This window comes from Tamandua tetradactyla, chromosome 1 (genome assembly GCF_023851605.1).
Source record: "Tamandua tetradactyla isolate mTamTet1 chromosome 1, mTamTet1.pri, whole genome shotgun sequence".
Taxonomy (NCBI): domain Eukaryota; kingdom Metazoa; phylum Chordata; class Mammalia; order Pilosa; family Myrmecophagidae; genus Tamandua; species Tamandua tetradactyla.
Window position 1 is genome coordinate 106,485,434 of NC_135327.1, and position 23,718 is coordinate 106,509,151.

The 23,718-nt window shown below is 38.9% G+C and overlaps 1 long non-coding RNA gene across 1 annotated transcript in view; it reads left to right on the forward strand.

Annotated features, from left to right (window-relative positions):
* The first annotated feature begins 10,697 nt into the window (after positions 1-10,697).
* LOC143685878 (uncharacterized) overlaps positions 10,698-23,718 on the forward strand; it is a 165,500-nt gene continuing 152,479 nt past the window's right edge. The window contains exon 1 of the long non-coding RNA XR_013176785.1: positions 10,698-10,754. This is a non-coding gene — a long non-coding RNA (uncharacterized LOC143685878). The remainder of the gene's footprint in view (positions 10,755-23,718) is intronic.

A 23,718-nucleotide genomic window follows, 5' to 3' on the forward strand; every position in this document is an offset into this window, starting at 1 on the left:
TTTGTACCAAATAAACATTTTTTGCTTTAGTTTTCTCACATATAAGTTAAAATTTTAAAATATTAATTACCATCTATTTCAACACCCTTCAGTAACGACAATCCTTTGCTCTTCCTCATGCAAAAACATTTTTAAATTTGTACATTTAGTCACTATCATTATACACTCTGGCATTCCTAGATTATACCATCTCTGTCTTTATTGTCTATCTTTCTGATTTCATTTGTGCCCCCAGCCCTCCTCCCTCTATCATTCTCACATTCAGCTTCATTCAGTGTCTTTAACATAATTGTATTATAGTATTGTGCTGTCCATTTCTGAGTTTTTACAATCAGTCCTGTTGCACAATCTGTATCCCTTCAGCTCCAATTACCCAATATCCTACCCTATTTCTATCTCCTGATGGTCTCTGTTACCAATGACATACTCCAAGTTTATTCACTAATGTCAGTTCATATCAGTGAGACCATATGGCATTTGTCCTTTGTTTCTGGCTAATCTCACTCAGCATAATGTCCTTAAGGTCCATCCATGTTGTTACATACTTCATAAGTTTATTCTGTCTTACAGCTGCATAATATTCCATCATGTGTATATGCCACAGTTTGTTCAGCCACTCATCTGTTGATGGATGTTTTGGCTGTTTCCATCTCTTCGCAATTGTAAATAATGCTGCTGTAAACATTGGTATGCAAATGTCCATTTGTGTCCTTGCTCTCATGTCCTCTGAGTAGATACCTAACAATGGTATTGCCGGGTCATGTGGCAATTCTATATTTAGCTTTTTGAGGAACTGCCAAACTGCCTTCCACAGCAGTTGTACAATTTGACATTCCCACCAACAGTGGATAAGTGTGCCTCTTTCTCCACATCCTCTCCAGCACTTGTCATTTTCTGTTTTATTGATAATGGCCATTCTGGTGGGTGTGAGATGATATCTCATTATGGTTTTGATTTGCATTTCTCTAATAGCCGGGGAAGTTGAGCGTCTTCTCATGTGCCTTTTGGCCATTTGTATTTCCTCTTCTGAGAAGTGTCTGTTCAAGTCTTTTGCCCATTTTGTAATTGGGTTGTATGTCTTTTTGTTGTTTAGTTGAACAATCTCTTTATAAATTCTGGATACTAGACCTTTATCTGATATATCGTTTCCAAATATTGTCTCCCATTGTGTAGGCTGTCTTTTTATTTTCTTGATGAAGTTCTCTGATGCTTAAAAGTGTTTAATTTTGAGGAGATCCATTTCTTTCTTTCTTTCTTCAGTGCTCTTGCTTTGGATGTAAGGTCTAGGAAACTGCCTCCTAGTATAAGATTTATAAGATATTTCCCTACATTTTCTTCTAACAGTTTTATGGTCTTAGATCTAATGGTTATGTCTTTGATCCATTTTGAGTTAATTTTTGTATAGGGTGTGAGATATGGATCCTCTTTCATTCTTTTGCATATGGATATCCAGTTCTCTAGGCACCATTTATTGAAGAGACTGTTCTGTCCCAGATGAGTTGGCTTGACTGCCTTATCAAGGATCAATTGTCCTTAGATGAGAGGGTCTATATCTGAACACTCTATTTGATTCCATTGGTTAGTATATCTATCTTATTCCCAGTACCATGCTGTTTTGACCACTGTAGTTTCATAATACACCTTAAAGTGTACTATGTCAGGTAGTGTGAGACTTCCGACTTCATTTTTTTTTCTCAGGATACTTTTAGCTATTTGGGCTCCCTGCCCTTCCAGATAAATTTGGTTATTGGTTTTTCTATTTCTGAAAAGGAAGCTTTTGGGATTTTAATTGGTATTGCATTCAATCTGTAAATTAATTTAGGTAGAATTGACATCTTAACTATATTTAGTCTTCCAAACCATGAACACGGTATGCCCTTTCCTCTATTTAGGTCTTCTGTGATATTGTTCAACAATTTCTTGTAGTTTTCTTTGTACAGGTCTTTTGTCTCTTTAGTTAAATTTATTCCTAAATATTTTATTCTTTTGGTTGCAATTGTAAATGGAATTTTTTTCTTGATTTCCCCCTCAGATTGTTCATTACTAGTGTATAGAAACACTACAGATTTTTGAGTGTTGATCTTGTAACCTGCCACTTTGTTGTACTCATTTATTAGCTCTAGTAGTTTTGCTGTGGATTTTTCAGGGCTTTCAACATATTGTATCATATCATCTGCAAGAGTGAGAGTTTTACTTCTTCCTTTCCAATTTTGATGCCTTGTATTTCTTTTTCTTGTCTAATTACTCTGGTTAGAACTTCCAACACAATGTTAAGTAACAGTGGTGATAGTGGACATCTTTGCCTTTTCCTGATCTTAGGGAGAAAGTTTTCAGTTTTGTCCATCGAGGATGTCCATCGAGGATGATATTAGCTGTGGGTTTTCCATATATTCCCTTTTATCATTTTGAGGAAGTTCCCTTCTATTCCTATTCTCTGAAGTGTTTTCAACAGGAAAAGATGTTGAATTTTGTCAAATGCCTTTTCTGAATCAATCAAGATGATCATGCTTTGATTTGTTGATATGGTGTATTACATTAATTGATTTTCTTATGTTGAACCATCCTTGCATACCTGGGATGAATCCTGCTTGGTCATGGTGTATAATTCTTTTAATGTGTTGCTGGATTCGATTTCCTAGAATTTTGTTGAAGATTTTTGCATCTATGTTCATTAGAGAGATTGGTCTGTAGTTTTCTTTTTTTGTAATATGTTTGTCTGGCTTTGGTATGACGGTGATGTTGGCTTCGTAGAATGAGTTAGGTAGATTTCCTTCCTCTTCAATTTTTTTGAAGAATTTGAACAGGATTAGTGCTAATTCTTTCTTGAATGTTTGGTAGAATTCACATGTAAAGCCATCTGGTTCTGGACTTTTCTTTTTGGGGAGCTTTTTAATGACTGGTTCAATTTCTTTACTTGTGATTGTTTTGTTGAGGTCGTCTATTTCTTATCGAGTCAATGTTGGTCATTCATGCCTTTCTAGAAAGTTGTCCATTTCATCTACATTGTTGTATTTATTAGCATAAAGTTGTTCATAGTATCCTGTCATTACTTCCTTTATTTCTGTAGGGTCAGTGTTTTATACCTCCTCTTCCAATTCTGTCTTATTTATTTGCATCCTCTCTCTTCTTCTTTTTGTCACTCTTGCTAAGGGCCCATCAATCTCATTGATTTTCTCATAGAACCAACTTCTGGTTTTGTTGATTTTCTCAATTGTTTTCATATTCTCAATTTCACTTATTTCTGCTCTAATCTTCGTTATTTCTTTCCTTTTGCTTGCTTTGGGGTTAGTTTGCTGTTCTTTCTCTAGTTCTTCCAAGTGGACAGTTAATTCCTCGATTTTTGCCCTTTCTTGTTTTTTGATATAGGCATTTAAGGCAATAAATTTCCCTCTTAGCACTGTCTTTGCTGCATTCCATAAATTTTGATATGTTGTGTTTTCATTTTCATTTGTCTTGAGATATTTACTGATTTCTCTTGTAATTTCTTCCTTGACCCACTGGTTGTTTAAGAGTGTGTTGTTGAGCCTCCACATATTTGTGAATTTTCTGGTGCGCTGCCTATTATTGATTTCCAACTTCATTCCTTTATGATCTGAGAAAGTGTTTTGTATGATTTCAATCTTTTTAAATTTGTTGAGACCTGCTTTGTGACCCAGCATATGGTCTATCTTTGATGATCCATGAGCACTTGAGAAAAAGGTGTATCCTGCTGCTGTGGGGTGTAATGTCCTATAAATGTCTGTTAAGTGTAGCTCATTTATTGTATTATTCAAATTCTCTGTTTCTTTATTGATCCTCTGTCTAGGTGTTCTGTCCATTGATGAAAATGTGGAATTGAAGTCTCCAACTATTATGGTAGATGTGTCTATTTCTCTTTTCAGTGTTTGCCTCATGTATTTTTGAGCATTCTGGCTTGGTGCATAAATATTTATGATTGTTATGTCTTCTTGTTGAATTGTTCCTTTTATTAATACATAGTGTCCTTCTTTGTCTCTTTTAACTGTTTTACATTTGAAGTCCCATTTATTGGATATTAGTATAGCTACTCCTGCTCTTTTCTGATTGTTATTTGCATGAAATAGCTTTTCTCAACCTTTCACTTTCAACCTATGTTTAGCCTTAAGTCTAAGATATGTATCCTGTAGAAAGCCTATATTGGGCCCTGTATTTTAATCCATTCTGCCAGTCTTTGTCTTTTGATTGGGGAGTTTAATTCATTAACATTTAGTATTATTACTTTAAAGGTAGTATTTTCTTCTACCATTTTGCCCATTGGATTTTATATGTCATATCTAATTTTTCTTCTTTTGACCTTTACTGGTAGTCTTCATTTCTAGACTCTTCTCCACACCTCTCTCTCCTGTCTTTTTGTATCTGCCTCTAGTGCTTTTAGTATTTCTTGCAGAGCCAGTCTCTTGGTCACAAATTCTCACAGTGATTTTTTGTCTGAAAATATTTTAATTTCTCCCCCATTTTTGAAGGGCAATTTTGCTAGACATAGAATTCTTGTTGGCAGTTTTTCTCTTTTAGTAATTTAAATATATCATCCCACTGTCTTCTCACCTCCATGGTTTCTGCTGAAAAACCTACACATAGTCTTATTGGACTTCCCTTGTATGTGATGGATTGCTTTTCTCTTGCTGCTTTCAAGATTCTCTCCTTCTCTTTGATCTCTGACATTCAGATTAGTAAGTGTCTTTGAGTACGTCTATTTGGATCTATTCTCTTTCAGATACACTGCACTTCTTAGGTCAGTAATTTTAAGTCTTTCATAAGAGTTGCAAAATTTTCACTGATAATTTCCTCCATTAGTTTTTCTCTTGGTTTTCCCTTCTCTTCTCCTTCTGGGACACCCACAACACATATATTCATGTGCTTCATGTTGTCCTTCAATTCCCTGAGTCCCTGCTCGTATTTTTCCATTGTTTTCCCTATATTTTCTTTTGCTTGTCAGATTTCAGATGTTCCGTCCTTCAGTTCACTAATTCTGTGTTCTGCCTCTTGAAATCTACCATTGTAGGTTTCCATTGTTTTTTTCATCTCTTCTATTCTGCCTTTCATTCCCGTAAATTCTGTGATTTGTTTTTTCAGACTTTTGATTTCTTCTTTTTGTTCATTCCTTGTCTTCTTTATATCCTCGCTCAATTCATTGATTTTATTTTTGATGAGGTTTTCCATGTCTGTTCACATATTCTGAATTAATTGTTTCAGCTTCTGTATCTCATTTGAATTGTGGGTTTGTTCCTTTGACTGGGCCATGTCTTCAATTTTCCTAGAGTGATTTGTTATTTTTTGCTGGTGTCTAGGCATTTAATTACCTTAATTAGTATATTCTGGAGATTGCTTTCACTTCTTTTACCTAGGGTTTTCTTGCTGGATGAATTTGTTGTCTGTCTGTTCTTTGACACTCAGTTCAGCTTATTCTGTTACACTAGCTTAGATTTTATTTAACAGAGTAGAATTTTTCAGTTCTTGTTTCTTGCCCTGCCTGTATAGTGCCTTCCCCCCCCCACCCTTAGGAGGGTTTACTTAGGTACTATACACCACAGCCAGATTTTCCCAGACCAAACTGGCCTCCTATCAGGAGGAAAGAGTCACTTGCATCAGTTTTCCCTGCGGGTGAGACCCAGCAGGGTGAAAGACTTTCCTGTGAAGTCTCTGGACTCTGTTTTTATTATTCTGCCCAGTATGTGGAGCTTGTCTGCCTGCAGGTCCCACCAGCATAACATGATGTGGTACCTTTAACTTTAGCAGACTCTCCCTGCTGGGGACGTGGTGGAGACAGAGGAGAGGTTGTAGGCTGGCTGTAATGACTTCAAATTTCCGAGCCCTGGGGTCTGAATTCCTTGAGGGAGGGATTCCACCTGAGTTGGGCCTCACCCCTCCCCTGGGGAAGGTACAGGCTCCAGACAAGCCCTCAAACAAACTTGTTTCTGCCTATGCCTGGAGCAGTTGCAGCCTGAGAAGCCCTGCTGCTGTATCCAAATGCAGTCAAGCCTTTATAGAAACACAGCCACAAAAACCTCTGTTTCTTTTTCCATCAGCCCTGCCCCTTCAGCACCAGGATAAAAATCAGCAACCTCCACTTTGGCCAGGTTCACCTGAGCTGGGGTCCTATTTTTAGTAGTCATAATTTGTGAATTAAATCCAGACTTGAGTGTAGTTGTGTTCGGCCCCTGCTGCTGGTAAAGTCCCTTTCCTTTCCCATCTGAGAAACAGCCTGTAGGGGAGGGGCGTTGGCCGTCGTGGCTTAGGGACCTCATGGTTCTGGGGGGGCTCGCAGCTGGTCCAGCTGCTGCAGACTGGGGTACGCTGTGTGTCCAGTCACTGACATGGCCCCAGTAGTTGTTCTGTACTGTTCCTGGTTATTTAGTAGCTGTTCTGGAGGAAGAACTAAATCCCACACCTCAATAAGCCACCGTCTTGGCACGTCCCTCTGGAATCGAGGTTTTTGCACTTTGATTTCTCTGGGGCTCTACTGGGAGGACATTAGATTATTTGCATTACTAGTTTATGAATCATAAGCACTGATTATCTAAAGTCTAGATCTATACAACCCCCTTTTAGGCTTTTTAAATTAAAGCTTTTCTCCACAAGTATTTGGTCTTGTAAAGGAAAATGGCATAATCAGCGTGAAGATGATGGTTTGAGGGTATGTTTATGACAGTCAGCACACCCTGCAGTAAATAGAGCAAGTGGAAAACCAAATTTCAATTGGCATTCATTCTCCGTCAGAGAAATACAATCATGGAGGGTATATGCAATTCATATTTCAAAGAATGTAACCTTTTTTAAAAGGATAAGAATGATTACTCCCATGTAACTTAAAGATTTTTCCATTGCTCACTTTAAGCATCTGGGGAGAATTCCCTGAGCAACTAAGTGCATCTGAAAATGGGATTGAACTTTGAGCTTTAAAGCCAGATGCCAAGATTCTGACTGCTCCTTTCTTTCAGTGAGATATTGTTCTAGGGAGAGATCTTACATAACCTTGGCAGAGAGCTCCTCATTTTCTGCTTCTGGGCTAGTTGCTGGAGCTGAATTTTTGGTGTTCCCAGACTTTGTTCCAATTCAAAACATAATGACTCTGGACAGCCTGGCGTGGGGAACAAGAGTGTTAAATTTAAACACTTTATTTTGATTGTCAGGGATCTTGAGGTAGTAAAAAGGGTGCTGGGCTGGGTGTGAGGAGATTTTTTGGTTCTCATCCTAGTTCTGTCCCTCTTGGGTGATCTTGGTTATGACACTTAAATTTGAGTCCTCTCTCTTCAAGGCTTAGGTTGTGGACAGAATTTTAAAATTCTATGGAGAAAAATTAAACTTGAGTTACATTTTCTTTCTCAGGAATGCTCTTCTGGGTTTGTGGCTTGTTTTGGGGAGAAAGAAATTCAATCTGAATGATGTCTGAAACGCAGTTTACATGTTAGTTTGAATTCTTTCATATTTCCGAGAGATTTCCTTTCTAACTGTCTAATGGGAACACTAGAAGCCACTCTGTTGATAGGCAAAGCGGGGCAAAGCCTGGCTAAACTAGACCACGATACAACTTGAGGCAATACGAGAGCCCCACGAGGTTTCCGTTTTGGTTCTGTTTTCTTTCTCTCGGGAAGAGATTCCCTGTTTAGACTGAATGAAAGTCTCTGCCCCACGCGTTAACGCGGCTGAGAAGGTAGGTCTCCGGTGGTGGCGCTCCAGCTCCACACCGGCTGTTCTGTCTCCATGGAAGCCAGCCATAGATTTTTTTTTTTCTTTTAAACTTAAAATACTATTGTTTCAGGAAAGGTGGGGGAAAAGTAATGAAGATGAAGATGCGTCCACATATATTTCTTTTTTTCTACCTTTATGGTTATGGGCACTTTGAGCAGCAGGTGGGTGGCGGCACAACCTCAGCTGGCACAGTTAGACCCTGGGTGCCCGGCTCCCTGAACTCGTGCCCTGCAAGCCTGCCCTTGCTCATTCTCCCAGACGGCCCCCGAGGCAGGCGTGATTATTCCCCACATTATACAGATGAGGAAACAAAGCTCTGAGAGATTAACCTGCTCGAAAACTTGTAAAGCCACCAGTCTTTTCATCTTTTTGGAGTTTCAAATCTAACTCACCAACCTTTTTTTTTTTTTTTTTTTTTTTGCGTGGGCAGGCACCGGGAATTGAACTTGGGTCTCCGCAGGCGAAAATTCTGCCTGCTAAGCCACTGTGGCCTGCCCTCACCAACCCTCTTTTAAATTATATTTCTCCTATCACTTTCTCTCTTCCTCCCTTTTCGTTGGGCATTTGCCACCAAATGTCTCAGAAGTGAGATCTGGTACTTCCATTTTCTGATTTTCACGGAAGTTTATGTAGATGAACTTTATGAAGATTCTACAGTTTAGAAATAGTATTTCACAAATAATTCTTCAAAATATATACTTAACATGATGCAGTACATGAATTTATTATTTGAATTGAATTATTTTTTCACACAGACTTGGTTTTGAAAGAATTTGCTCTAAGAAAATCCTATATGGGAGATATCACATTTACTCAAAAAGAATTAATGATGGAGTGGTTATTAATTACTCACTTTGTAAAAAGTACCTTTTGCTTAAATTATTAATAGAGACCTCCTCTCAAGTGTGATATTTCCATAACACATTTGCTGTTTTGTGATTGGATTTAGATCATAGCATTATGATGGAAAAGGAAAATGCCTGTTCTTTCTTTTTTTCCCTCTTCCTGAGTAAAAGAAGAGGGAAAAATCCCGCTGGTTGGAATTCCAGCCTGTGACTCACTGTTTGTGTGATCTTGAACAATTTATTCATCTCTCTGAGTTCCAGCGATTAAATCTGTGAAGTGAAGATTATATTAGATCCCATACCACTACTGAGTTGATTAACTGAACTAATGAATTTAAGGCTCTTGGCTCATTATGAATACTCAACGAAATAAAATACAGTTTCCTTTCCCTTTAAATTCCCTCATCTCACACTTGAGGAACGTGGCGAGAGTACGGCAGAGCAGCGTGAAATGCAGGTGCCTCCTTCACCAATGTGTTTTTCACAAGCCCAAGCCCTTCCCAGGAACCAGTTTGGGGTGCAGCAAGGGGGTGTCTGCGCAGCAGGGTGCAACTTGTGAGATCTGCGATGTGGCCACGCGCACCAAGTAGGCTGGCCGAACTTATCTGAGTGACCCATTTGCTATGATCATCCTTGGTAAGCTGTCTCAGGCATTATTTTCAGGCCCTCTTCAGTTTCCCCTGTCAAAAGTTTTACAGCTGAAGTCTATAAAGAGCTCTCTCAAGAAGTGCAATCACAAGCAGTAGGGTCCCCGTGATCAGAGACCCTAACTCTGCCCTCCAGACCTGTGAGGAGCCTTGAAGCCTAGTGGTTTTGACAGATGAAAAGCTGTGCACTTTAGTCATGGGTGAGCCGCATCCCAAAAAGAGTAACTCACTCCTATCTCCGGGAAGGCTTAATTGGTTAATTGCCAGATGGTTTCTTCTAGTCCCTTCTAACTTTATTTATGATTCTTCAAATCATGTTTATATCTACTCTGCTAGGTAGAGATGTTTACCCTCTTGGCATCAAAAACTGCTTTGAGAATCTGATGAAAGTCATGGACCTGCTCCCCCCAAAATATATGCACACATCCACACAGCAACCTTGACAAAGATGTTTGAATTAGATTTCAGGGCACTAATGTCTGCTGTAAAAAAATTATACATCAAAAGCACTGAAACACTTACACAGGAGCAAAACTAATATTGGAAAATAAAGCAAATTATTGAGCTGTTGCCTCTCACTATTAGAAACAAACAGAGAACCCCTAAAATGAGCCACATTCACAAAAAATGTTAAGCCCAAAGGGTTATTGCATACTGTAAGCAGTCAGGATTGGGTTTAGGCTGCCCACAGATTTGGTGTCCAAAAGTGAAGAAGATTCAGCAAGAACTGTGTCAGCCAGAAACCTGATTCTAATGAAACAAGGGCAGCTAATATTTAAAATATTTATTTAAATAAAAATCTGTAAGTATATTTCTCCCTTTCTCCACATCCTTTTAGGAAGCATGCTTAGAAAAAACAGCAAAAAGATAGGGCATTTCAGGAGGGAAATTTCTTGGTGGGAAACACTGAATCAATATACCATTTGATTCATTTGCTCATGTGAAAGATACTGTTCTTAGAGAAGTTTTGAGAGTGAGGGAAGCTAAAAAAATGAAAGAAAATATTCTTTTCTGGAAAAATGAAATGAAAGTTGTACATGAAGGAAATAATTATAGCTTAACACTTGACTTAGCAGTGAACAATTTTTATACAGTTATATGGTAACTTATACAAAAATGATGTAGGGGGCAAGTACGGACATTGTCACTTTTCTTTCATAATAAGAAGTGAATGGATTGCACTTAAAATTGATAAATCAGGAAGTATCACATAAGCACAATTTTTAAAATATGGTGATAAATACTTGAGAAAAAACAAGACATTAAAAGTACTTACTTATGGGGACTGAAATTACAGGTCAGAAGGGATAGGTGGGGACAGCAGTTTTGTTTTTTTTTTTTGACAAAATAGTCTTATCTTTTAAAAAACATCAGGTTTTACGTAAATTCCCGTGCTTTTGGGTTCTCTTGAGCAATTGGGAGATCTGAAAATACCGGATTCCAATTCCCGAAAGGCTGCCCTCTTAAGGGATTTGTGTTTTCACTTTTCTCTCCCTCAGTCAGCTCTTTGCCCTGCCTGTGTTTGTGACCATCTGTGTTTCCAGACCTCCCTTTGGTGAGTATTTTGGACTTACGGTTCGTGAAGAAAGTGTATTTGAAGTTCAGTCATTCCACTCAATTTCACTTCAAAATCTGTTTCTTTTAATTCAAGTGAAATTTTATTTAATATTTTTATTAAAATAACATGTGCCATATGATCCTAGTCCTATACTGTTCTATTACTTATTTCTAAAGCTGCACCAAGAAATTGTGTTCATCAAAGATGATATGGGCTAACCTGAGAAGAGGAATATGGGATGATTTTGTTTTTTTCTTCAAAATTTTCTGTATTTTTGCTTGAATTTTTGAAATAAAAGAACTTGTTTTTGTATAAAACAATAAAATCATAATTAAAAAATAAAGAACGATTTGCATATCTGTATGCTAGAAATGTGCATTCCTTGGGCAAAGTGGATTTCAACTGAAGGGATAGCTCATCTCTGAGGGGCTGCAGGTTGCTTCTTGTTGGAATCTCTGTTCCAGGATGTCCAACTCTCCCTCCCTGGCTTAGATTTCCCATAGTAGTGAATTTCTCTGGTGATATCAAATAAGCTGGAAATACAAGGAAGTAAAAGTTGGGAGGACCTTCTTTCGGGGGAAGAAAAGTTAGCTATTGAAAATTTTGAGATTTGGATAATATTGCATTCAAGTGGATGTGTCTAGAAGACAGAAAAAAATAATATCATGGTATAAAAGAGTGAATGATGATACCAGATGCTCTGAGAAATTCAAGGAGGCTGAGGATTGAGAAAAAACTATTGGAATTGATGATTGGAATGCAACTGGTAATCTTTATAGGTTTGTTTTCATTCATGGGCAGAAGCTATATTTAGATTTTTTAGTGTGAAAAACTGGTAGCATTAGGAACAGACCATATGCTCAAAAAGAGGAGGCAAAAGGAAAAAGAAGTATAGAATTGTGGATAGAAGTGTAGCAAGATCAAATGAAGATTTTATGAAAAGTTGGAAGCCTGTATCAAGAGAAGGAAACAATGGGAGAAGAGAAATGGAAGATGCTGGAGACAGCAATAAGAGAGTAAATCTAAGAAGAAAAATGAAGGAACAAGATGGCAAGATGAGCCTTGAGGGAAGGCTGAATTGACACAAGAAAGTTGAAAACATTTTTCAATGAACAGGTATTTGAGAGATTAAATCACATTATTGCATTATAATTGTGCACCAATAATTTTCCCATTGATTGAGTTATTACTGTATGACAAGCATTGCATTCATTGTAATTTTCACAACAATCTCAGCATTAACAACATTTTTAAGGGGAAGAATATGAGCAGGGGAAGAATATGAGGTTCAGAGTGTTTAAGTAACTTGATCAAGGTTACACTGCAAGTAAGATGCACATTTGGGTCCACATATCTGTTAAACTTCTCAGCTTGCTTTTCAAGGATTGTGGGTATCTTCGTTAATCTGATGAGAGCAGAAAATTTTCTCCCTCAATAAAAAAGCACAAAGGCACATACATACCACATTTTTACATCCAATTTCAGGAGGTTCTGACCCCCTGAAACCCATCTAAGGATACTTGTGGGTGTGTTGACTCCAGAATAAGAGCTATGAGACAATTTTTAAAACAAAACAAATTTTAAATATGTATTAGTCTTTCGAGTTGTGACAGTGTGATACTATTTGAGTGAAACTGCGGTGGCTGAAAACATTTCTGGAACTCTATCATCAAAGCTGCCTCAGAACCAGTTTTCTGGCCACAAAAGAAAATCAGTCCTAATTATTTACTTTTGTTTTCCCCCAAGCAGTATTAGTTGTCCTGCCTTGTCCATTATACTTGATTTTAAATGACTTTGGGCTATTTTCAAAATTGTAAGCAGTCCTCAAAGGGTTACATCATTAAAGAAATCCAAAGAAAGTTCAATAGGCTCAGAAGGAAACCCTAAAGGGGGGTAAGGGGATTATGTGAGAGGTTAAATTTTGGGATAAGGAACTATGTTCTCAGGTAAAAATCACATGATAGATATGCATGCTGTCTGTATTTGTTGGTTTAATGACAGAAGCATGGAAAGGCATGCTTCTCAAAATTTAAAAACATACTGAATGTGGTGATTATGTTATCTGGTAAAGTTTACTGCTTCAAGATATTTTCAGATTACTTGAAATAGAACTTTTTCACTCCTATGGGTACAATGTCATGTCATCTTTGCAAATCTAATCCTTCAGTGAGTCATATAGAAATATTACACAGCTTTGTCAAAGTCACCTGACTTTTCTATGTTTCTGTGATCCAGTTAGTTTTCTATGCTTCTGAGGATGTGTACCAGTAGTTAAAATAATCATTTTTAAAAATTGCTGTTGTATCTTGTGGCAGTTTTTTGACATCCTCTTTTCTTCTAGAGTCTGATTGAAATATTCCCATTGTATAAATTAATTTTGTTTTGGGATAGCACTTACCTCTTTGGTCATTAGAACTACTTCTAGAATGGTTTATCTTAACTTACTTTGAATGTTTAAGTTATCAATTATATTGACCAGGAAACTGCTTTTTCTTTACCACATATCCCACGGTCCTGGAAAAGCCAGGGACCCAATTTTATTGCACAGAAATGTCAATATATAGAAGAATATCATTATAGTTTCCACAATCTCATCCTGTCCCCCATACTGATTTTACTGATGTGTGTTTGTTTATACCAACCTCTTGGGCTACCTTTCAGGAACTAGACAAATGCTTGAGGCTATGATTCTCACCTTTTGTTTGTTTATTTGGTTGGTTGTTTTATTGCCACACACACCTGTTCACAAGTTCTTATGGTCATCAGCCTATCAGTAAGTAGTAACTGGGTTACCAATAACAGACTGTGGTGTACAGGGGAGCTTTCCAAACCAGGAATCGGCTCTAATTCTGCCACATTCCTTCTCATGGAGCCAGTCATACTGTGTACAGTGTGCAGTGTCCCTCCATCGTTGCGGGAGAGACTGCGGCCTTCTCCTAGTTCCTCGGGGCACTTAATGTTGGGCCTTTGTTACTCGAAGTGTGACGGTTCCAGGAAGCAGCAGCATCACCCGACAGCAGAATCTCTCAGCTGCTTGTGTGAAATGCAGTTTCCCTGGTTCGACCTATCATAACACCCTGTGAAGGAGGGATTATCTTCATTTCACAGAGGAGAAAACTGAGGCTCAGGGGGATAGATATTACACAGGTACCAAGAGGTAAAGCTCATGTTTAAATCCAGCTCTACTGATTTTAATCTTAATGGTTCCTCTATCGAATAGACAGGTACAGAACCCTGTCCTTGTGAGCTCGCGCCCTAGCTGGGAGGATTTATGGAGATTATTATGTGCTCCACCTGGTTTCTTCAAACTTTTTTTTGTTGTTGTAATACCTATGTAAGTGTTCATTCACTCTCATGGAATTAACAGAATGTCTAGTTATAGAAAAGAGATATTCTGTGTTCCAAATATTTAACATTCAATAGCCAATGAAGTTGTTAAATCTTACTTTTGAGTTGCAGACCTCTTGATTAGTGATGACTGTGGGTCTGGCTGGAGAGATGGCACTGCTGGGAAATGGAATGGGACTGACTCTCCCACTGTGGATTGCTATGTCTGCGCTGACCGTCTAAGCAACACACTCTTCTCTTTTATTCCAGGAAAGCCCTAGTCTCATTTCCAGTAGCTACTGGAAATGTAGGTCTGATACTGCCTTTAACCTGCTCTGTTTATACTTCCATTACATCTTCTGCACAGTTTTCCAACTGTGGGGGGAGGGGACTAAATCTCCTTCAAGCATTAGTTAAAATATATATTTGTTGAGTATCTATTATGTGTTTGGTATTGTGCAAAACCATGGGAGCACACAGGGAACAAAGTACCCAAAAACCTGTGTCCCCATGGATTTGGATCACTTTGCCAGTAGTCCACGTTTAAACCCTCTCCTTCATTTGTTAAGTTACAGATCAGTTGAAATGAAGTTTTGTGTATAATCTAACTTGTTGGAAGGGTGGAAGTGTGTGACATCCTGTACAGGTGAACAATCACTCCCACAGGGGAAGATTCTCACTGTCTTCCTCTGTTAAAACTGCAATTTATCATTGTGGTAGATTGAAGTTATGTACCCCAGAAAAGGCCATGCTTTTTAAATCCATCCCTGTTGGTACAGACCTATTGTGGGTGGGACCTTCTGAGTAGATTATTTCAATTGAGATATGACCCACCCCTTTCCTGGAATAAAAGAGAAGAGTGTGTTGCATAGCTGGTCAGTGCAGACATAGCAACCCACAATGGGAGAGTCAATCCCCTTCCATTTCCCAGCAGTGCCATCTTCCAGCCAGACTCTCAGGCATCACTCACTCATAAAGAGATCTGCAACTCAAAAGTGAGATTTAACATCTTCATTGGCTATTTTTTTTAACATTAAAAAAACTTAATTTTAAAATGCTTTTTGATTCACAGAAGAATCGCAAAGATAAAGCAAAGTTCTTATATACACCACCCCCAGTTTCCCCTATTAATATCTTACAATAGTATGATACTTTTGTCACAATTGATGAACCATTATTTGATATGTTGTTATTAAGTGAAATCTATATTTTATTCAGATTTTCCATGTGACTTAATTCCTTTTCTGTTACAGAAGCTTATTTAGGATATTTCATTATATTTAGGCTCCTCTTAGTTGTGACAGATAATGATTTCTTGAAAATGTATTCATGATAGTATTTCACACCTAAAAAAAATTGACAGTGTTTTTCATTGGCTACTGAATGTTAAATATTTGGAACACAGAATACTCTTTTCTATAACTCAAAAATTTAAAGCTAGATTTTCTCCTAATTCCATGAGAGAAGCTTAACACTTACACGGTCCTGTAAGTCTTAATCCATGTACTGGAGACCTTTATAAGAGGAAAAAACACATACAGAAGCAGAGAGATGAAATTAAGAGAAGCTCATAGAGAGGAGAATCTAAGAGAGGACCCACGAAAGCTTAGAGAGGAAGCCACTGGAATCAGAAGATGAAAGCAAAGAAACCCAGGAGAGAAGGACCAGCAGCCACTGGCCATATACCTTCCCTTGTGACAGAGGTGTCCCAGATGCTGGCAGGCTGTCTTGACAGAAGGAATCGCCCTCTTGATGCCTTAATTAGGATATTTTCACAGCCTTAGAACTGTAAATTTGTAAACTAATAAATCCCCATTGTTAAAAGCCAGTCCATTTCTGGTATATTGCATTTTGTCAGCTTTAGCAAACTGAAACAATTATTATTTTTGGTAAATGGAGCCAAAGAATATGGTTGCTTTGAAAATCCTGTCCTGCTATTTAATGCTCTTTCATTGTATTTGCTCTTCAATTTTATGACTGCTTTGGTTAGTGGTAGTAATAGCAGGAAATTATTGTAGCTTTGAGGTTGAAGGGAAGGATGGATATGATTTTAAAAACAGTATTTTCATGTATAAGAAGTATGGAAGCAACAGTGCATTCTCAAAATGATTAATTTACTGGGGCATTTTGAAGTCTCATTAAAAATTAACAAATTGATCTTAATGCATCTCATATTATTTTATTGGCTGCTTGCCCAATACCTTGAGGCTCTAGTGAATGGGGTCAGATGATAATCTCTACTAAATGGCAATAATTTGTCTTTTAAATACCCCTCTTCTCTTTCTGTTGATTATAGTGGGGCAAAGATAGAAAGCAGTGGGCCCTTCCTTTCAGCAATTACTCCAAGATTTTAATTTATTGGCTACATAGAGAAGATGAAATCTGCTAAGTGTTGCTACTGAATATGGGACTGATCAGCTCACATCATGATTATATAAGTTTTTGCTGAATATTAGCTGTATCTACAAATGTTTAAGTAAAGTAGACCAGAATCAAAATTCTAGATCTCTTAAAAAGTCTTAAATTTGCCATAATGGCATGAAAGTTGAAAGACCAACAAGCTGGCCTGGCTATAGGGCCCCACTGGTAAGCTCAGGCCAGTGCTGGACTTGGCACCTTTCCTGTTGGGGAAAGTCCTATGGGTGTTTAAATTTTGTGTTTGCAAATCAAGGAGCCTCCCGTGAATGTTTGTGTCCAAATCAGAGTTGTTTCTACATTAGGCACCAAGCTTCTCTTTTTTTGGAATGCATTATTACTTCATATTGAAATCTATGATAACCAAGCATAGTTGAGCTAGAAAGGGCCCTAAAAGCTGTTGATTCAAATCTATACCTTTAGTTTTTTCCCTATCCTTGCCCCTCCTCCTGCCCCATTTTTATGGCTGAGGCTTTGTAGCTTGCCTAAAGACATAGAACTAAGATGCAGAAGAGAGTCACACCAAATTCCCTCTCTTTGCTCATTGCCTTCTCCACCCCAAGCATTGACCAATCCTTCCACCTTATTCCTTTATTCATCACGCATGCATGCATGTGCACACTGCCTCCTCTTCTATTTCCAGTTATTCCTTTAACAGTGGAGGGATAATTTGCTAATACTTTTGAAGCAATCTTCTAGATAATTTTTTAAAGGCATTAAAAAAATTTCCCAATATTCCTTATCAACCCATCCGTAACTCATACATTAACAGCTTTTCCCCAGAGCTTTGTGTTTATGAATTTTTCCAAAGCATAAAGTTTAGTGTTCATAGAAATGCAGAACAGCTGTCTCTTTCCTGTCATATCTCATGGGTTTACAAAAAAAAAAATTACATGATTGCAATAATAAGTACAACTGGAGTTTGCAGATTTGAAACCATGAAGTGATGACGTACCCCCACACAGAAGTGGAGGTGTGCGAGGGCACCAGAGAGAAATGTGCTGCCCACAGGGACTCAGCATTTCGTGGGCACCATGACCTGATTAAGAGGAGACTAAGAGAGTTGCAATTTCTCATATTTGCTCTAGGCCAGGCCCTGTGTTAATCACCTCATGTATAGCCTTTTGCCTGATCTTTACTGTAACTATGAGAGCTAAGCATTATCCCCATTCATACAGATGAAAAAAAATCGGCATTGAGTAGCTCGTCCAAAGCTACAATACTACTAAGTAGCAGAGTAAGAAAAATCCCAGATTTTGCTTGCTGTCGCCAAAGACTATTCTTAAACACCCTGTTATATTACAATAATGGATTTTGACTATCCTAAAAATTGACACCCACAGAAAGAACATAGCTGTCACAAATGAAATCTCTACTTCAATAAATGACAATCATTTTCCTTTTTTCATTTCTGCTTGTTGCTATTTCTGTTACAAGAATTCACAAGAAAAGTTTTGCAAAGGATCCTGGAAAAACCCAGGCAACAACTTTTGGGTTCTGCATAAATAAATAAAATGTTTCCTCCCACTCTAAGTTATTTATTAGAAAGTTTATAGTTTCAGCCATGAGTGATGTCAAATTTAATATATCCCCAGTATTTACATGAGTTCGGTCAGCTTGCAAACTTCTAAGCTAGCAACACAGCGACTTTATGAAAAACTTTTTCTTGTGGTTTGTTGTACTGTTGCTCTACCCTGTTTGGCTTAAGTTCTTCAGTTTTGATGAAAGCTTTGATCTCTCATTAGAGAAAATAATTAGGATAATTAGGGAATGCTTGTGGTTTTTATTGGTGATTTAGATGGTTGATATGTGTATGGTTAAGCTGTGGGATAAACTTGAATTCATATATGTATAGTTCTTCTACTTTTAAGGATGAAAGCGTTTTTATAAAGGAAATTAAAAATAGGAAATTGACCTTGACTTTTTGAATTGAGTCTCGGGATAAGCCTACCATTTGTTTTGGGAAGTTCCTAGAGTTGTTGAAGGAAACTTTCTGGAAACCCTACTCATAAGCAGATCACCTGGTGCTCTTCCTGCTTATTTTGTCAATGGAGTCAATATAATCCTGGTTTCACAGATTTTGGAATCTTTTGCACCTCAATGGAATGTTTTGGTACTCAATTCCCTAGAGCACCTTCACCACTGGCACATTTATTTCACACCTTGTGTATACTTTCGTGCAGTAACAATTGCTTCTGTCATTCTTGCCTCCTTTCAGGCCATCTTATTGCAGAGCAGCTGCTTCCTTACTCTGTGTGTGCTGACTGGCTCGAGGGAGTGGGGCCTCAATGGGGGCTGAGTTGAAGCATTCGCTGATTGATTTCTGGGCTGTAAATACTTCCCTCATGTCCTGTTTCAAGCTATCAGCATGATTTCATTGAACCCAGGTGCCATGCACAGTCCTCTCTCCCCAGAGCAGGCCTGCTTCACCTGCTGTCCATTAGTTAGACTAGATAGCTCCGCAGATTACTGCCCGTGTTCTTGACCTTGGAAAGAATCAAGGTCACCTTGAACAGTGTTTCTTTGCTGAGTTTTCAAGTTCTTGCTTTGTTAGTTAATTCTTTTACTTACTAATGCAAATGCACTTCTAAGTGAAAGATTTCAGTTTAGGAGTTATTTGTATCTCTCTCTATATAATATAAAAGTATATTATTTCATACACATATTTATATATGACATTATATGCAAATATATGCTATATATTTTTTTTTCTTGAATTAACATCTGTTCTACTTCAGGTGTTCATTTTGATTGATTTAACATGTTTCCTAATATTTTCAAGGGTTTGCAGCCTTGTCTGTTTAACTTCTTTGGCACCATCAGTTTGTATTAAAATCATTCCAGGCATCATCCCCTCAGCCTCAACCCTTTCTCCTATTCTATCCTCACAGATTTCCCTGGTGCAAACTGTTTCCGTGACTGTGAAGTCTGTGCTTCTGTAGAGTCTATGAAAAAATTGCACAAGAGGGAAAAAACTGTGCAAATGAGATGCCCATTCTGTGCAAGGCTTCCTAATATTTGAATAGGACCCCCAGGGCAAGATGATTCAAATGGTCTTTTAATGATGCAATAGGATAGAGTTAATTAAATATCTTGCATTTTCCTGTCATGTTCTAAATCTCTCTGTATTGAATTGTATAGCATTAGCAGGATGAACTATAAGAATTATACTATCTACTGGTCTTTCTTCTGCAACACAAGGTTTCTAAACTTAAAGGCCATTTTGATCTTCTTGGATAAGCCTTTAGTTCTTTTACAGCTGGTACAAAGAAATGACTATTCCAGTCAAGATGATGCAGGGAATTCTTGTTTTGATAACTCCTTCTGCTTCAAACACATAGAAATGATAGATATATATAACATGCAAAAAGAACAGAAGGGTATATCTGGCTCAAATATGTAATAAACATTTTTTGGATTCCAAAAATGTTGCAGAAGTGCCCAAAAGTGAGCAAAGCCTTTCTTACATGTCATCTTCTCAATAAGCCCTTCTCTGGACACTGCATCTAGGACTGCAGCCCTTTCCTCCCACCCTCACCCTCACTCTCCTCCTTCCCTGCTTCTTTACCCTTAGCACTTGCCATCTTCTAGCACACCATGTATTTCACTTATTTAGCCTGTTGTCTGTCTCATCTATTGGCTTTACAGGGGCAGGGATTTTGCCTGTCAGATATTTGTTGAATGGATCAATGAGTCATAACACATACAAAGCATTTATGATGTGATAAATGTTATTTATTATTGTTATTATTATTATTACTACCATTAGCAGACAAGACATGGTGCTGGCAGGCTCTGACATTTCCTACCTCATTTCTATGTCTCTCTTTCCCTCCCCTCTGCTGCCTTTGCCTCTAAAGTTACTCCTCTTTTTTCTCCACTCTTATTTTGTAGCATGAAAACCAGGAAGGAGGCCGCAGACCTCCTTCCGAGAAGGAAGGAGGAATGTTCCGCGAAGTTAGAACAGGCTGAGACTAAGGATCCGTAGTTTCGGGAAGCAGGTTTTTATTAGCTCCTGCGCACGAAGGCCCAGCTATGTCACCTCAAAAGTCTGAGCCCCGAACAAAAGGCAACCTTAGCTTTTATCGACTTTTTGACATGATAAAGACAAGGTACACAATTGGATGATTTAAGTTGAAAATGGCCTAGAGCTGAACCGTTGAGAGGCCCCCACCCCAGGAATGTCTTCTTTTGCCTATGTGCATTTTTACCAGTTCCTGGAGGGTAGGGGAGGGGGTTTCTATACCAGGAAATGAACCTTATCTCACTTGCCTGCAAGGAGAGGGGGTTTGGGGATTTTTCACAGAGAGCACAGCTAAACCAGAAAGATGGAAAGGCCTGCCTGCTACAATTTCTCCTTTCCTCTCTGTCCAGTGTTGGGCCTGAAGCTTTGTGCCTGTGGAGAAGAGCAGAGGTTTCTAGGGAGCCCGAAGCTTCCAATCTAGGCTGTTGGCAGATATCTGGTGGTCCACAGGAGAGGCTGGGATGGGAGAGGAGGAGCTCACAGCATGGACAGGAGAGTGATACCCCCTCATCCCTCCCCATCTCAGCTTCACTGCTGACTCCTCAGAGGCCTGGCTTGGATGAAAGTAGAGCTTAAAGATCGACATGGTTCCTGCTAACCAAACTCAGTCACTTTGGTTTTATGCCTGTTCATGGAAAGGAAGTTGGGTTATGAGATGGCAATTAAGTGGAATTTGCGAAATGAAGAGGTGAGAAATAACCCACAACAAGATATTATGGAGGGGGGTGGGGTAGGGCACCAGGGATTTGATTTTAGTGTTGGGACAATTTACTTTCAGAAACCCAGTGAGGTCAGTATAGACAGCTTCCACCTAAGCAGGGTCTCAAGAGAAACATGGAACCTTGACTTGGCTTTGACATCCGGTGCCCTGACGTCTCCTGATTTCCTGGATGCCTGTCTAGAAGTAGGGAGTCAGTAGGGAGCGCGGGAGTGGGAGGACTGGCCACCTGCCCTTCCTGAGAGGGAAGTTGCTGACTTGGTCTTATTAGCAGTTTGTGAGATTTTTTTGGATCCTTTATGCTAGTCCTCAGCAAATAGGAAAAAAAAAATAAAATCAGTTACTGAGGATTTTATCCACCATAAACAATACGTGAATCGATGGAATTATAAGATTGTACCAGCCAAGCAAGTGGGTGTGAAAGCTAAGTTGAACGTTCTAGTTAAATGAGGAGATACTAGCTTCCAGTACCATGCCTATACATCTAAATCCGACCTTATCAATAAATGTTTACAGAAACTATCATATTACTTGAGTGATCAGCTTCAGGTGACCTCCTCTCTGCTGCGTCCAGGAGGGTGGGGGAGGATGCGGCACTCAGGTTTGCTAAAGTAGCAGCAGGGAGCAGGAGATGTTGGCCAGAGGCCTAGAGGCCTTCTGTACCCATGAAGATCCTCCAGGGCTTACCACCCTGAGGCCCCCAGACTGATGGGGCTGCTTGCATATCTGCCGGCTTGATGTGGTGAGAATTGTTGAGGCTTTCACAAGCAGGAGGGACTCCCTCAAAACAGGCACCCCTGTGCTCAGGGGCACTGACTGCACCTCAGTTAGGGGATTGCTGCATCTTGTTGCGGGGGTTGGGGGGGAACCTGGAGCGTACTCTTGTCTGTTTCCATTGGGTTTAAGAAGAGGGGGTCCAAATCTAGGCTCTTGGGTTTACCAGCTATGTCACCTTCTGAGCGTCACTTAAACTTTCTGAGTCCCAGTTTCTTCAGCTGTAAAATAAGAATAATGCTTATCTGCAAGGTAGTGATGACAATGGACACATAGTCATGACAACAACCAGACCTGTGCTTGCAGTTGGGGACACAGCGATGGGCAAAAGCAACAGTGTCCTTACCCTCAGATAATTTATATTCCAGCTGGAAAAAGAGCTCTTAAACAGTAATGGCACCGAGCATGGTCTCAAAAAGGGTAGCTGTATTATTATTCATGAGATCAATGCAGTGCCGAGAGGTTAGGTGACGCACTCCAAATTACAGTTAATGAGTAGCAGAGTCAGGACTGTCTGTCAATGTCTCTAACTTAAAATCTAGGGCTTTGTGCTGAGGCTGGGGTGGTGCTGATCTGCAGTGACAAGGCTGGTCCATCTGACTCCCCCAGAGGCAGCAGGCCCTGGCTGGAGACTCACGTAGCATGGGCCCCCTACAGCGTTGCTCACTATTGCCAGGTCAGACATATTTCAGGTCAACTGGGAAAATTTAAAAGTCATAATTAGATTCACTCTTCCCATATGGAATTTGTTATGCTTTTGTGGGTTCTTGAAACATCTCCATAAAAGTTGGTAACATAAGCCATAGGTATTGTAGGGGTTAAAGGCATTGATTTGCGTTAACCATAGAACTGGGTTGGAGGAGAAAGTCCATTCTGTAGCTAAAGACTCCTACTAAAGTACCCATATGAAAAATTTATTTGAGAAGTTAGTGCTCCCTGAAACTTTGCACTCTTCCTTCTTACGGTGAGGGCCATATAAATTTCCATGTTTGCCTTTTTGCCTAACTGGCCAAAAACTTGGATTCAAAATTTGGGTTCGGGTACTGCGTTAATCCTTGAGGTTGGCACATGCTTCCTTCTCATTTCCTTAACTCTCTATATCTTTCATTTCTATTGTTTCATGGATGATATGAGCTGTTTTCTGAGCTAATATACCAAAAAAAAAAAAAAAAAACCAAAAAACAAAACACACACAAAAAACCATACTCTTAGCAGGAATCAATAGACATTTTTTCTGCTTGCTGCTGACAAAATAAAGCCCAGAGACCTATGACCTCTCTATTGACCAGGTTCTGATCTCAGACTAATGCCTTCCAGCCCGTCCCTCTAGTTTCTGTATACCTTTGTTTGCATATCAGATAAGGCACAGCCGTTAAAAGCCTTTTGGTCCCATATTTCCCCTATGTCTAGATTTGCAAGGTTGGTTTAACCTTGGCTTCCAGAATGCCTATCCTCTGTGATTAGAAATTTGTTCTCTGGACATGAGTTTGTTACCTCTATTTTCTTGAACTTTGTGCACTACGTTGACATCATTTTTCTGCAAAATGTCATGCTTTCTGCAGAATTGGCTCTTCCTTTCTATTCTATTGCTATTGAGAAAGGAATATTAATAAAGCATTTGGACCCAAGCCTCAGGTATGAATATATTTCTACCAAGGACAGCTACTAAAAACATAAAACAGTCCAGACTGACATCATCCCTC